The sequence below is a fragment of the Tupaia chinensis genome, unplaced genomic scaffold, assembly GCF_000334495.1.
Source record: "Tupaia chinensis unplaced genomic scaffold, TupChi_1.0 Scaffold000217_1, whole genome shotgun sequence".
Classification (NCBI taxonomy): domain Eukaryota; kingdom Metazoa; phylum Chordata; class Mammalia; order Scandentia; family Tupaiidae; genus Tupaia; species Tupaia belangeri.
This window is the reverse complement of record NW_006159692.1, coordinates 3,164,443-3,177,624: the sequence shown is the minus strand read 5'-3', so window position 1 is coordinate 3,177,624 and position 13,182 is coordinate 3,164,443. Positions and strand designations below refer to the sequence as shown.

The 13,182-nt window shown below is 43.0% G+C and overlaps 1 pseudogene; it reads right to left on the bottom strand.

Moving 5' to 3' along the window:
• The window catches only part of LOC102490151 (heat shock protein HSP 90-beta-like), a 46,597-nt pseudogene that overhangs the window by 3,660 nt on the left and 29,755 nt on the right, over positions 1 to 13,182 (bottom strand).

The window sequence follows — 13,182 nt, the reverse complement described above, 5'->3', positions numbered from 1 at the left end:
CCTTCACATGCATGCACTGGTCATTACTCAGCAGTTACTCCAGGGGACTCTCGAGATTTTCAGTGTGCTGTGTGCTATTCCTCCTCTGCAGTATCCTGTCCCATAAATGCTAGCTACCTTGATCTCTCAGGCTCTCAGCCCTCTCCCTCAAATGATGGAGCTCACCACACTCTGCCAGCATTTTTCATCTCTGACCCTTAACCTGTGTAGTCTCTCAGGTCAGTAAGCTGGGACATTTTATTGCTTATCTTGTTTGTTTCTCAATTCTTAGGGCATCTTTATGCCTGATTTCAGTGTCTTCAAAACATTGTTTTATATATTTTTGTCTTTTTTTTTTTTTTAATGTGGAAAAGTAAGTCTGACCCCTGTTATTCCACCCTGGCTACAATCAGAAGTTCCAATCTACTTTAAAAATATTTCTAAGAGGCAGCTATTATGAAGTCTAAATTGCAATGAATTGTCTCAGCTAAGGGTCTGAAAGAGCTCTTGGCAGCATTCTTTGGGAGAAGGGACTAATGATCGTTCCAAATCCTTCTCCTAAGGGACTCGGTTTCCCCATACAAGCAATCTCTCAGTTGTGCTCATTCAGAACTTGGCTTGGATAAAGATGATGTCCCCAACTGAGCTGCTTCTTTGTTTATAAATGGTAAATTACTGCGAATTTACAGAGAGACGCTCTACCACTGCCATGGGGATTTAAAAGGAATAATAAAATCTAAAGATCATCAGCTGACTTCAATCAGCAAAGCCATCTCTGATGTATTGAACTATAAGGGTTGGAAATTCATAAGACTCAGAGCCAAAATGAGATTCATATTCAATGTAGATAAGAATTAGTTTGTGATTCTGCAGTTTTGTTTCCTGACCTGGCACCTCTCCTCTTGCAAAAATAGAAATGTCAGTGCCTGGCAGTGGTAGAGCATGCCAACTGATACCGTGACCCGAAGGACCAAGAAGGCGCTGGCTCCACAGCCAGCTGGCAGACTGCCATTGCCAATGGGAAAATCATTCCTGTGTGATAAGACAGCGACAAATGCTTTCCCTGTGGCTGCGATTAAAGTGGGCTCTGCATTATGACAACAGTGCTTCAAGCTCCGCATAGCAGTCATTTTTGCTAAATATTCATATGTTTATTTATACTCTCCCAGGCCTTGTCTGAAGTCAGGGAGTTTAGAATTTCAGACACAAACTATTTCCCTTTTTGGGAAGAAAAATTGGTGGGCCTAGAGGAGTTTAGGAGTTGAGAAAAGAATGAGGAAAAGGAAAGATAGATGGCCTGTATCAATCTTTAGAACTGCATATTTTCTGCATGTATGGTAGGAGGGAGTTGCTAATTGTGTAGGACTAGTATTAATGTAAGCTCCAATCCCAGGAGGCTGTATTTTTCCCTAACCTAGCAACTCATAAATGTGCATTAGATGAATAAATAAATGAATGAATGATCTATGAAAATTGAAAATGGTGCAATGTCCTCTGGGGGAGAGACTAAAGATTGTCTTTGTAATCGTAGCATCTAAGCAGGGTTCTTGGCACATAGAAGAACTCAAATACAAGCTTTCATATTAACTGATGAGTGAGAAAAAGGAATGGAATGAAGAAAGAAAAGATGAAAGGAGTGAGGAAGAGAGAGGGAGGAGGAAAGGGAGGGGCAAGGGGGAGGGCCTGGGAGCAGACGGCTGGGCTGGCCAGCCACCTCATGTTCCTAGACCAATGCACCTGGCTGCCAAGAGGCAGCTTTGTTTGCCTTTTCCAGCTGCTCATTACATCTGCTTTGAGACCATAAAATCTCCAGCCTTTGTGGTGAGCCTCTCCAGAATGTGCTAGCCCTTTGTAATTTACAAGGCATCTCAAAGTCTTCCAGGTGGCACTGGCCACTAGAAAAAATTCAGTTTTTTGGTTTGGGAGGGATCTCCATGCTCAGAGCTGGCCTTCAGATCTTTGTGATCCCTAGCCCCTCTTGTACTCCTCCTAACTAGGAATGGTATATGTATGCATGGCAGAGGGAGAGGGAGAGGGGAGGCATGACAGAGAGAAGAAGGGGAGGAGGGAGGGGAGGAAGAAGGGAGGGGGAGAGGGAGAGAAAGAAAAAGGGAAAGAAAGAGAGAGGGAGAGAAAGAAGGAAGGAAGGAGGGAATATAAGAAATTAAGAGAGAGATTCTGAAACACAGCAGGGAGACCACCCACCCAAGAGTCCTCTGACAGCCCATCTGTCATGATCCTTTGACTTCCATGCCCTCTTTTGAAATTCACATGGACTCCTCATGTCAACATGGGCTTATAGGTTTAAGGCTTGAAATGAATCCTCACATTTATGGTACCTTGCCAGGACTATGGAAGGAGAATATGGACATTTCATCCCCCTTTAAAATTGACCCCGATAACATCAATGGCTAAGATTCTTTCTACATTCTTCCTACGTATAAATACACTGGGGACTTGTCGGAAAGCCAAGGGCATTGATCCCTGTCTCATTTCTGCTTCCAACCAGCTATGTCAATGTGGACAATGTTATTCTCCTCCCTGGGCCTTCGTTTGCCCATCTGGGTAATGGGGAAGCTATGCTAGTATTTCCAGAGTCTTTCCTGGCTGTGGCTCTTCTGAAATTCTAAGGAAGACCTTAACTGCCCATGACATTCTAGTAATGTGGATACGCTGGCCCTCGCTGCTCCAAGAGAAGCTTGAAATGGAGGATGCATTGAATAACCACAGTCCCCAAGCTGCCCATATTCAACTCTGTCAAGTTTAGTACTTTGGAAGGAGAGAAAAATGACTTGATAGAATTAAAGAATAAGCTACCCAGCCTTAAAGCCATAATGCTTTGAGAGCATGAGGGAGCCTCCTGTCCTACCTCCCCTAGTCCTTCTCATTAGGTTTACCTTAGCTAGCCCCAGAGCCAAGGCAAGGGTTACTCTGGTGTGGATACAAAGTTGGTATGATTCTTGGGTAATAATAATAAAAAATTGATAACAAACCCAATTAAATCTACAACTACAAACTCTGGAGTGCCCCAAATATTATTTTTTTTGCATTTTCTTTAGAATAATTTTAAACCTATCTCAGAGTCTTCATCCTTCTGAGCTAATGGGAAATCCATCTTAAATATTGCTAAGGCTCCACCCTAATTGCTGTTGAGTAAAATGTTCCCATGTCTTCCTGGAAGCACACCAGCATAACTCTTTTGTTGATTGATTGGCCAGATATTGCTAAGACCTTCTTAGTTCTAGTCCATGTGGTTTCTTTACATCTCTGCTTTCCTAACCATGGTATTTCTATAATGAATTTGGAGCTAGGGTATCAGGGTCCATATTCCTTAGGGTACCATGCAGAGGTTCCTCCTAAGACTTGTTACCTGCCAGAATGTGGGTTGAGGGTCCCCACGGTACATGGGTCCTAAAGACCTCAATCCTTTTCTCTTTCCCCTTGTCCAATATACATTTCTTTCTCGTCTCCTTCTAGGAACAGCTATTAAATAAGTTTTTGGTACTTACATCTAAGAAAGGCTTCAAATGAATTCTGCTTTAGAGCTCCAAGTGTGTGTGTGTGGGGGGGGGGGAGTTTAACCCACTTGTGTGAGTTAGGGTATAGCTAAAACACTGTGGGAGATTAGAAAGTACAATGACTCAGAAAGCAGCCGGGCAGTGAGGCAGTCGTGAGAAGCTGAGGCTTTTCTGCTCCATGTGGTCATGCAGGGATGCAGGCTCTTTCCATCTTATCATCCCACAATTACCCAGATGTTGTCCTCATCTATGTGGCCAATCTGGTTCATCTCTAGGTCTGTGACACAGCCCACAGACAGGGCAAAAAGTGCAAGCTCAGGGTCAGTAACCTGTCCTTAAGGAGATGAGTTGGAAGCTAACATGCTACTTTTATTCCCAAACCATTAACTGAACTAATTCACAAAGCCACACCTGTCTCAAAAGAAATTTGGCACATATATACTATGGACTATTATTCAGCCATAAGAAATAATTAGACCCTCTTTTTTGATTGGAAATGGATAAATATAGAAGACTTAAACAGTGAGCAAGACTTTGAAAGATACACACTGTATATCTCCACTCAATTTTTTGGGGGAGAGGTTTTCACTATAGGGCATGTGCGCTCGCCAGACAGAGAGACATAGAGACAGAAAGTGAGAAATGACCCCCCAGGGGGGATGGTCACGCCGCAATCCCTTCTCCTCCATTCTCCTCTCGGGATCTTGGGCACGCACGCACACGCGCCCGGCGTGAGTTTTAAGCCACCGGGTCCGGGACACGAACCACGGTCAACTACGTGGGAGTCCAGCGACATAGCCATTACGCTAACTGCTGGTTCCCTAAGCCCTTTTCATGAGAGCTAGAACTCACATTTTGAGGGTGATGCCTCCATGATCCAAACCACCCATTAGGCTTCATCTTGAAATGTCTCATGACCTCCCAATGCCAGTATACTGGGACAAGTTTCCAAAACATAGAACTCTGGGGGACAAACCACTATCTCAACTGTAACAGCACCCTATAATTGATCGGCAAATGTTTCTCTCATGTCTAGTCATAACCAGGCAGCTGGCACAGAGGCTTCAGAATTTCTTAAGACTTCCCGCTCCCCTGGTTCCATATAAGAATAGCAAGATCTGTCTGGAGGTAGACAGGTTTTGAACAATTAGTCATGCACACAACCTAGGTCAGCTCCTAGAATTTTCTTTTCTTTTCTTTTCTTTTTTTTTTTCTAAGAGATTTTTTTTCTATAGAGCATGTGTGCTTGCCAGAGAGACAAAAAGCAAGAAATCACTTCCCGGGGGGATGGCCACACTGCAATCCCTTCTCTTCCATTCTCCTCTCGGGATTTTGTATACACACCCATACCCCCACACCTCACATGAGTTTTAAGTCACCGGGTCTGGGACTCCAACCACAGTTGACTACATGGGAGTCCAGCAACATAACCATTACACCATCTGCTGGTCCCCAGAATGCTCTTTGAGGGTTCCTAGTTTCCACCAAAGGCACAGAGAAAGAAATGCCACAGACTTAAAGACCTTTAATACATTTTATTTTTAAAATTATTTATAGGACCAGCAGTTGGCATACCGGCTATGTCTCTGGACTCCCATGTAGTCAACCACTGTTCGAGTCCTGGACCCAGTGGCTTAAACTCACACCAGGTGCTGGTGAGTGCGTGCCCAAGATCCCGAGAGGAGAAAGGAGGAGAAGGGATTACGATGTGGCCATTCCCCCAGGGAGTGATTTCTTGCTTTCTGTCTCTCTGTCTCTCTCTGTCTTTCTGGCAAGCTCATGTACCCTATAGCAAAAACCTCTCCAAAAAATTATTTGATTTTATTTATTAAAATTATTATTTAAAAATTTTGCTATAGGGCATGTGCACTCACAAGAGAAAGAGAGAAAGAGAGAGAGAGAGAGAGAGGGAAAGTGAGGAAGCAAACCACCAAGTCCAGAATTCGAACCACGGTGGGCCATGTGAGTGTCCAAGCACCTTAACCACCACCTCCTGCTGCCCTTGTGTTTTGATAATACAACTATATTCTTTATTCCAGGGCATTGCCTAGAAATTGTAGCCACTGATCTCTTTTATTAACCAATATATCCATATACATATATATTATGTATTACTATGTTGTACATGTTTGTTGGTGGGACAGAATTGCTTTTTTTCCAATCCCTTGGAATCAAATCTATTACAGATTTTACAGCAGGAAAGCAAGCAAATAAAAGTACAGTGCAAACCTTTAAACAATGTAGTCAATCAAATATTTACTGAACACCCACTTTATACCAGGTGCTCTGCTAAGTGCTGTGAATGAGTTTGCCATGAATAAGATGTGGGTTCCTGTGTCTTTGCAAAATAGTTAAGGAAACAAAGAGGCAGTAAATACATGGCTAAATAATGAGAGGAATTAAGAATCGCAACTTTGCTTATACAAAGTAATACAGAAGAAGTGTACATCGGGATTGTTTGTAAGCAATGCTTTGCAGGCAATTATAAGAGCGAGAACTGAGCAATAGGAAAAGCTCTCTCATTTGTTTTTAGTCCAGTGGAGTATGTATGTTGGTGAACATCAGCACCTTAGCTATTCATTTCCATGGTAACTGAAAAGTCGAGGAGGAATAATCACATTAACATTTACCTGGGCAATTAAAATAATAATAGCATATGCTGAAGCTGTTTCCAGCACAGGCAATCAACCCTACTACTGTAATCTCCTTTAAACCTCACAACCTGTGAGGTAGCAACTAGCGCTGAGGCTGAGAGAGGGTAAATGAGCTCACATCTCCTACACAGTGAGAGTTGTAACGTGACCCCAGGTCTGCTTGCTATGGGTTATGCTTCTAACCAGTGAGTGAGATACAGAGTCAGGAAGGGAACTTTGCTGAACACTTGGCATCCCATTCTGAGAAGAAAGAATGAAGGGACCAGCAGTTGGCATAATGGCTATGTCGCTGGACTCCCACATAGTCAACCACAGTCCGAGTCCCGGATGTGCTGGTTTAAACACACACCAAGCGCGCGTGTGTGCTCAAGATCCCAAGAGGAGAATGGAGGAGAAGGGATTGCAGTGTGGATATCTCCCCGGGGCGGGGGAGGGGGGGGAAGATTTCTCTCTTTCTGTCTCTCTGTCTCTTTCTGGCGAGCGTACGTGCCCTATAGCAAAAACCTCTCCAAAAAGAAAAAAAAAAAAAAAAGAATGAAGAAAGACTTAAGCTGAATGTTAGGGGTAACGAGTTGACAGGGAGAGAAGCAACATAAATTCTCCTGAATTCTACATTCCCAGGTAGGATACATTTCCACCAACAAACCTAAGGAGAAAAATGAAGATTCTGTGGGTCTGTGTTCACAAACAGATGGCTAAAAAGTCCACTTTTCATTCATAAGCACTTCTGAATATAGGCCGTGTGTGGTATCTGATCTGGCTAGCTACAGGAACACGTGGGGCTCTTATTCCTGTCCCTTGTTGGGAGAATGTATATAAGGGTGGTTAATTTTTAAAGGTAAACTCACAAATTCAAGAAATAACCTAGAAAACTTAATTTTAGTATCTTAAAAAAAAAAAAAAAGTAATACTCATCTATAGAAATTCTTTTCCTGGGCCCAGCAGATGGTGTAATGGTTACCTTGCTGGACTCCCATGTAGTCGACCATGGTTTAAGTCCCAGACCTGGTGGCTTGAAACTCACACTGGATGTATGTGTGCCCAAGATCCCTAGAGGAGAATGGAGGAGAAGGAATTGCCATGTGGCCATACCCCCTGGGGGGTGATTTTTCACTTCTGTCTCTCTCTGCCTCTGGCGAGTGCTTGTACCCTACACCAAAAATCTCTCTTAAAAAAGAAAATAAAATCTTTACATTTCTGGCAGAAAATCTTTGGAATTCCTGGGAGCAATGGTGTTCCGTAGTTGACTTTCTAGCAGAAAGTCTTTGAAATTCCTGGGAGCAATGGTGTTCCGTAGTTGACTTGAACCAGCCTGAGAGAGCTAATGGTTAAACTTTCAGGAATTTTCCAAACAGGTTGACATCTCATTGGTGGTTTGAAATCAGCATGTGGGGAGTATTTTCACTATGGAAATCAGTAAATGTGCTCAACTCCCCAGAGAGCTGGTTGTTAAGTATTTACCAGCACACCACTGCCTAGGAGCAACAAGGGTTTTAATTAGCATCCCTTCACTTACCCCGGGGGCCTTAGGAGAACTAATGTGGTGAACACTGGGGGGACAGTGAGAGCACAGAAGGAAGATGTGGAACGTAGAAAGGGAGTCAGAGCAAGGATAAACATGCTGCCGGTTGTGACCCCTTCATCTGACTGCATGTGAGGGTTATCTGGGGAACTTTGAGAGAGATAAAGACCTCTAGAACCAGGTGCGGTGCCTAGCGCATTGGACAGCTGGAATAGATAAACCCTTCTCTCCTCTTGTGACAAATTGATTGTAATAGTAATTATAGTAATTGGTAATAACTAATTTTAATATGTATATGAATAAATTTTTATAGATAAGGTATATATAATATGTTGTTTCTATAACAAAATAACATAATGCTATATGTAAACCGTTCTTGACTCAGTTTTAATTTATAATTAAAATGAAAAAGAAATGACTTTTGATTTAAAATATCGACTAGTTCATATATAAAATAAAATGCACCCTTTCCGAAATGTAATATCATATCTCATACTTTATGCTGTATTTCATTATTTTAAACTTGACACACAAAAAGTCCAGGCGATTGCACAGAGACAGGATTGAAACAAGTCGAATTCAGTTTCTTAGTCTTTACTATTACCATGTGTTATCTTGTCTACTTAGAATCTACTTCCTGAATACAGAGAAATGCAGTACCACAGGTATGAGTACACAAATTAAGCCCAAAGAAAACTTGAACTCTCAATCACTAAAAATGTTCTCTCCAATTTAATGTGTAGACTGTGGGGGAAGAGGGCTGACCGTATGCCTGGGAGTTCTCCAAATGAACATCACGTAGAATACAGTGTGTGTTAGAGGATAAGTAATAATGCTGTGAAATATGAAGCTCGCATTTATGTTTAAAACTAGATCACAAAAAGATTTAGGGGTAAGAATTTCTCATGGGCATTATTTAGAACTGGCAGCACACAGTAATGATAAAAAGCAGAACAACTTCAACTTGGTTCTTTCATTGTTCCCTGTGTCTAAAGTTTGTTTATTCCATGAGCAAGAGAGACAGAGAGGCAGCACCCCCAGCATGATCCTGGCCTGCGATCCAGCCCCAGCCTCAGCCGGCCTCGGATCACGGGGAAGTGTGTGTGCCTGGAGCACTCAGTGTCCCGGGACTTGAACTGAAGCCTTCTCATGTGGGATTGCCTTGCAGAGTGTCGTGCTTACCACTGCCCTGATGTCTGGCCGCAATTCGTGTTCTGTATATTCTCAAAGACCATGCACCCACTCATGGGTCACACCCGGCGGTACCCTCCCTGTTACATTACTGTCCACATTCTAGCTCCAACTGACCGGAGGGTATGGGGTGGTCAGGCCCAACACCCATGCTGCTTCTTTTCTGACACTTTCACGAAATTAGAAGCATAGACAAACAGAGAAGATGACCGGCAGGGTTTTCCAACACCATGAAAAGGGCCTGGGGGATGACACAGGTGAGCCAAAATGGCTTCATTAGATAGGATCCTGATAGGGAGGAAAACCCTCAGTTTTTGAAATGGAACTCAAGGCACCTGGGAGTCTTGAATTAATCTTTGTCCCTAGAGGGGGCCAGATGGCTCTTTGTTTTAGTGACTCAAGGAGATTTTCTTATCTTTGTGCCCTGACAGTGACTGGTTTCAGTCTGATTTTAGCCCAGTCATAAATTCCTCTGAGACTTGTCATGGGGACATAGTGAGCATTTATCAGACCATAGAAAGCAAAACCACAATAATCCATTATGGGAGCCCTGTTCACCTACAACAGGGGTCAACTCCTAACTCAAAACCAAAGATATCTTGGAATGTGGGACCCAGGCATCTATTTTTGTAAAAATCTTTTCCATGTGATTCTAAGGACCAGCCAGTTTGGGGAACCGCTGACATGCTACCACAGGGCCAGAGATAATCATGACTCCAAATCAAGGGAATCAACAGAGGAGGCTTGGATAGCCAAAGGGCTGCCTGTCTCAATTCTAGAACCCTCTCCTCAGTCGCACTGTTTGGTAGATGAGCATCCTTAAGAACAATCACATTAAAAGAACCTCCAGGGGCAGCTATAAAAGTTCTCCGATGTGTCATGAAAAATACGTAGCACGTAGATAATTTCTTGTTCAAACAAGAAACGTACCCTTTTATGTAATGCTGAGTTGGAGGAGATTCCTTAACCTTATGTATTTATTTATAATTTTTTAAAAAGCTTTTGCCATAGGGCGCATGTATTCACTGGAGGGGAGAGAGACAGAGAGAGCCAGTGAGAAGGAAAGTGAGAAATCGTCCCCCAGTGAGGATGGTCACACCACAATCCCTTCTCTTTCATTCTCTTCCTGGAATTTTGGGCACACACACACACAGATGCACCTGGCATGATTTTCAAGCCACCAGGTCCGGAACTTGAATTGCGGTGGGCCATGTGGGAGATCAGTGCTTTAACCACCACGCCACCTACTGGGCCCCTCTTTATTTATAGTTTTTACCATTATTATCAACTGATCTCTATCCTTACTGGACCCTCACTGACCATCTCAGAAAAGCCTACTCTCAGGAAAGGCAGAAGTTTTTTTGTTTCTGTCAGATGTTACTTCTTTGCTCAAATTTCTTCAATGGCTTCCTACCTGCTCAGCCTAAAAGCCAAAACATGGGTATAGCTACATAGCGTGATACTCTGTGTCCTCCCCTCTGTCCCACCACGACCACCTCTCTGAATGTGTCTCCTCACTCAGTCTGTTCCAGCCACAGTTTCCTCTTGCTGTTCCTCAAACTCACCAGGCACTCCCACCTCAGGGCCTGCTCCCTCTGTCTACCGTCCTCTTCCCTCAGGAATCCTCACAGCTCCTCTCTCACATCCTCCAAGTCTGTGTTCAGATCACTCACTGGTAGAAAGGAGTTTTATTTTTCTCAATTGCACCTAACACCATCTGACATACTATATATTTTACCTGCTTGTTTATTTTCTGTTTCCTCTATGACATTTTTGAGGGCATGATTTTTTTATTAATTGGTTTATTTCCAGTGACTAATCTTTATCTTGCACATCACTGGGACTCCATAAATATTTGTTGAATGAACAAATGAATCAAAATGCACATGATCGGGACCAACAGTTAGCATAATGGCTATGTCGCTGGACTCCCACGTAGTCGACTGAGGTTCGAGTCCCGGACCCGGTGGCTTAAACTCATGCTGGACGCGTGTGCGTGCGTGCCCAAGATCCCGAGAGGAGAATGGAGGAGAAGGGATTGCGGCATGGCCATCCCCTCTGGAGGGTGATTTCTCGCTTTCTATCTCTCTGTCACTCTCTGTCTGTCTGGCGAGCACATGCGCCCTATAGCAAAAACCTCTCCAAAAAAAATGCACATGATCAAAACTCATATAATGACTATGATGTTGATGATGATAATAATGAAGGGCTTGTGAAAATCTTTCCTCGCTCCCAACCCTTCCTACTCAAATCGTGGAGGCTACCTCAATTCTGGAGGTAGCTTCTTAGAACTTTTTGAGCTTAGCTTCCTCTAGTTACCAGTCTGTCTCTAATAACATACTGTTACTCAAAGTTTTTTGATTTGTTGATGTTCCACTTCATCTATTGACCCACTGCTGTGATGGAGCTGGCTTTGATTCACTTGCAACTCCACTTATTCATCTTTCCAGCGTAGCTCCTATTACAATTTTTAGCTTTTTTATTGATGAAATTTGTAACTTGGTTTTAGTCCCTCATGTTCATTTTCATTTCTTTGGCATAGCATCCATTGTTTCCTCGGATTCTGAGGTGGGCCTATCAGCCCCTTCCTCTTCCCTTACTCCCTTCTTCCTGCCCTCCTCTCAATTTTTATTGTCTTTCCTGAGCCAATCGTTTTCATGCCCACAAGGTAACTTGGATTTCAAGTCTGATCTGACATCTTCAGGAGGTTCTCTCAAAGAGTGTGTCTGGTCCTAAGAGACATTTCACATTCCCCTGGTCTCTCTTTTAAATTTGAAAGAAACAATGAAGAGCAAAGTTGAGATTTTGCCAGGAGAGGACAGAGGGTTGGTGGCTCCCTCAGGGACTTGCCAGGGCAGCTTTCCTTGGTAGATACTCCAGGCTTCTGGCTGGCCTTAACTGTACATGCTCCGACCTCTGATTCTTGCTGCCTGCCCCCGGGATGCACCCCTCAGGGAGGACTCAGCCTAACCAAGTTTCTGAGACTGATGTGCTAGTGCAAGTCTTTCCATGGAGGGACAGAGCTGTTATGCCAAAAGGGATGTGCATGTTGGTAAGACAAGCCCACTCTCTCCCAGTAGACAGACTTATGAGAGAAACCAAATTACAGTCAAAGATAGCTTGGTGAGCACAGACTCGAACGAGGACTGAGCGTAAATGGCCATTAGATCTCAACTGACACAGGGAGCCTGATCAACCCACTGATGAGGAAGAAAAGATTTTGCTAAAAGACCACAGTTCCTCAAACTCTGTTGTCTGTGACCTCCTCTGCTAGGGTTTTTTGCTTCCTTTTGCTGTCTCCATTGCTGATCAATTCCTTTTGACCCAAACGTATTTGAAATTTTTCCATGGTTCTCATAACAACCAAGTCTAATTGTCTGTGAGCCATTCTCTCTAAGGTAAATTGGCTCATCTCTGGGAACCATCGTATTTCCCTCATCCCTAAATTCACAGCCAGTCATATCATTATGGCCTTAAGGTAAGAATATGATGTCTATTTTTTATTGATTAAAGGCATACTGAAAATCCAGTGTGGCATAAATACAGCAAACTGAACATTGTATTTCTGTAGTAAGCACCTTTCTGAAATGGATGGAGGTATTTCTGCCACAGCCCGAAGACTGCTTAGATGTCAGACCAAGTTCATGCTGGGCCTAATGATTTACCACCAGATGGTCTCTCAGATCTTAAGGGGAACTGAACAAGGAATATTAGAGTTCATCAACTGTGTGCAGAGGTCATGGTTTCTTCTGAGTTGTTTTCCATTGAAGAGACCCATGTAATAGTGCAGTAAAATGAAAGAAAGGGAGAAATTAAATAAAGCTGAAGTTGAAACTATTCATAAACAAATTCATTTATTGTACATTTAATTAACATTTTGGAGCATGTGATATTTGCTGGGTATTGTACTAAACCCAGGGGACACAGTACAGTGATGAACAAGGCAGATTATAACATCCAACCCCAATTTGAGCTCACAATGCAGAGGATAAGCTCAAACCAAACAATAATTACACAAATAATTTAGTCAATGTAACCCTGAAGATGCCATGAAAGAGAAAAACATGGTACTATATATAAACATAAAACAGTAAAGACTGATCTATTCTGGGATAGGTGAGATGGGGTGCAGACCACTTTTTTTTTAAAGAGATTTTTGCTATAGGGCATGTGTGGTTACAAGAGAGACACACAGAGAGAGAAAGTGAGAAATAACCCCCTGGGGGGAATGGCCACACCACGATCCCTTTTCCTCCATTCTCCTCCTGGGATCTTGGGCACGCACACACACACATGCCTGGTATGATTTTTCAAACTG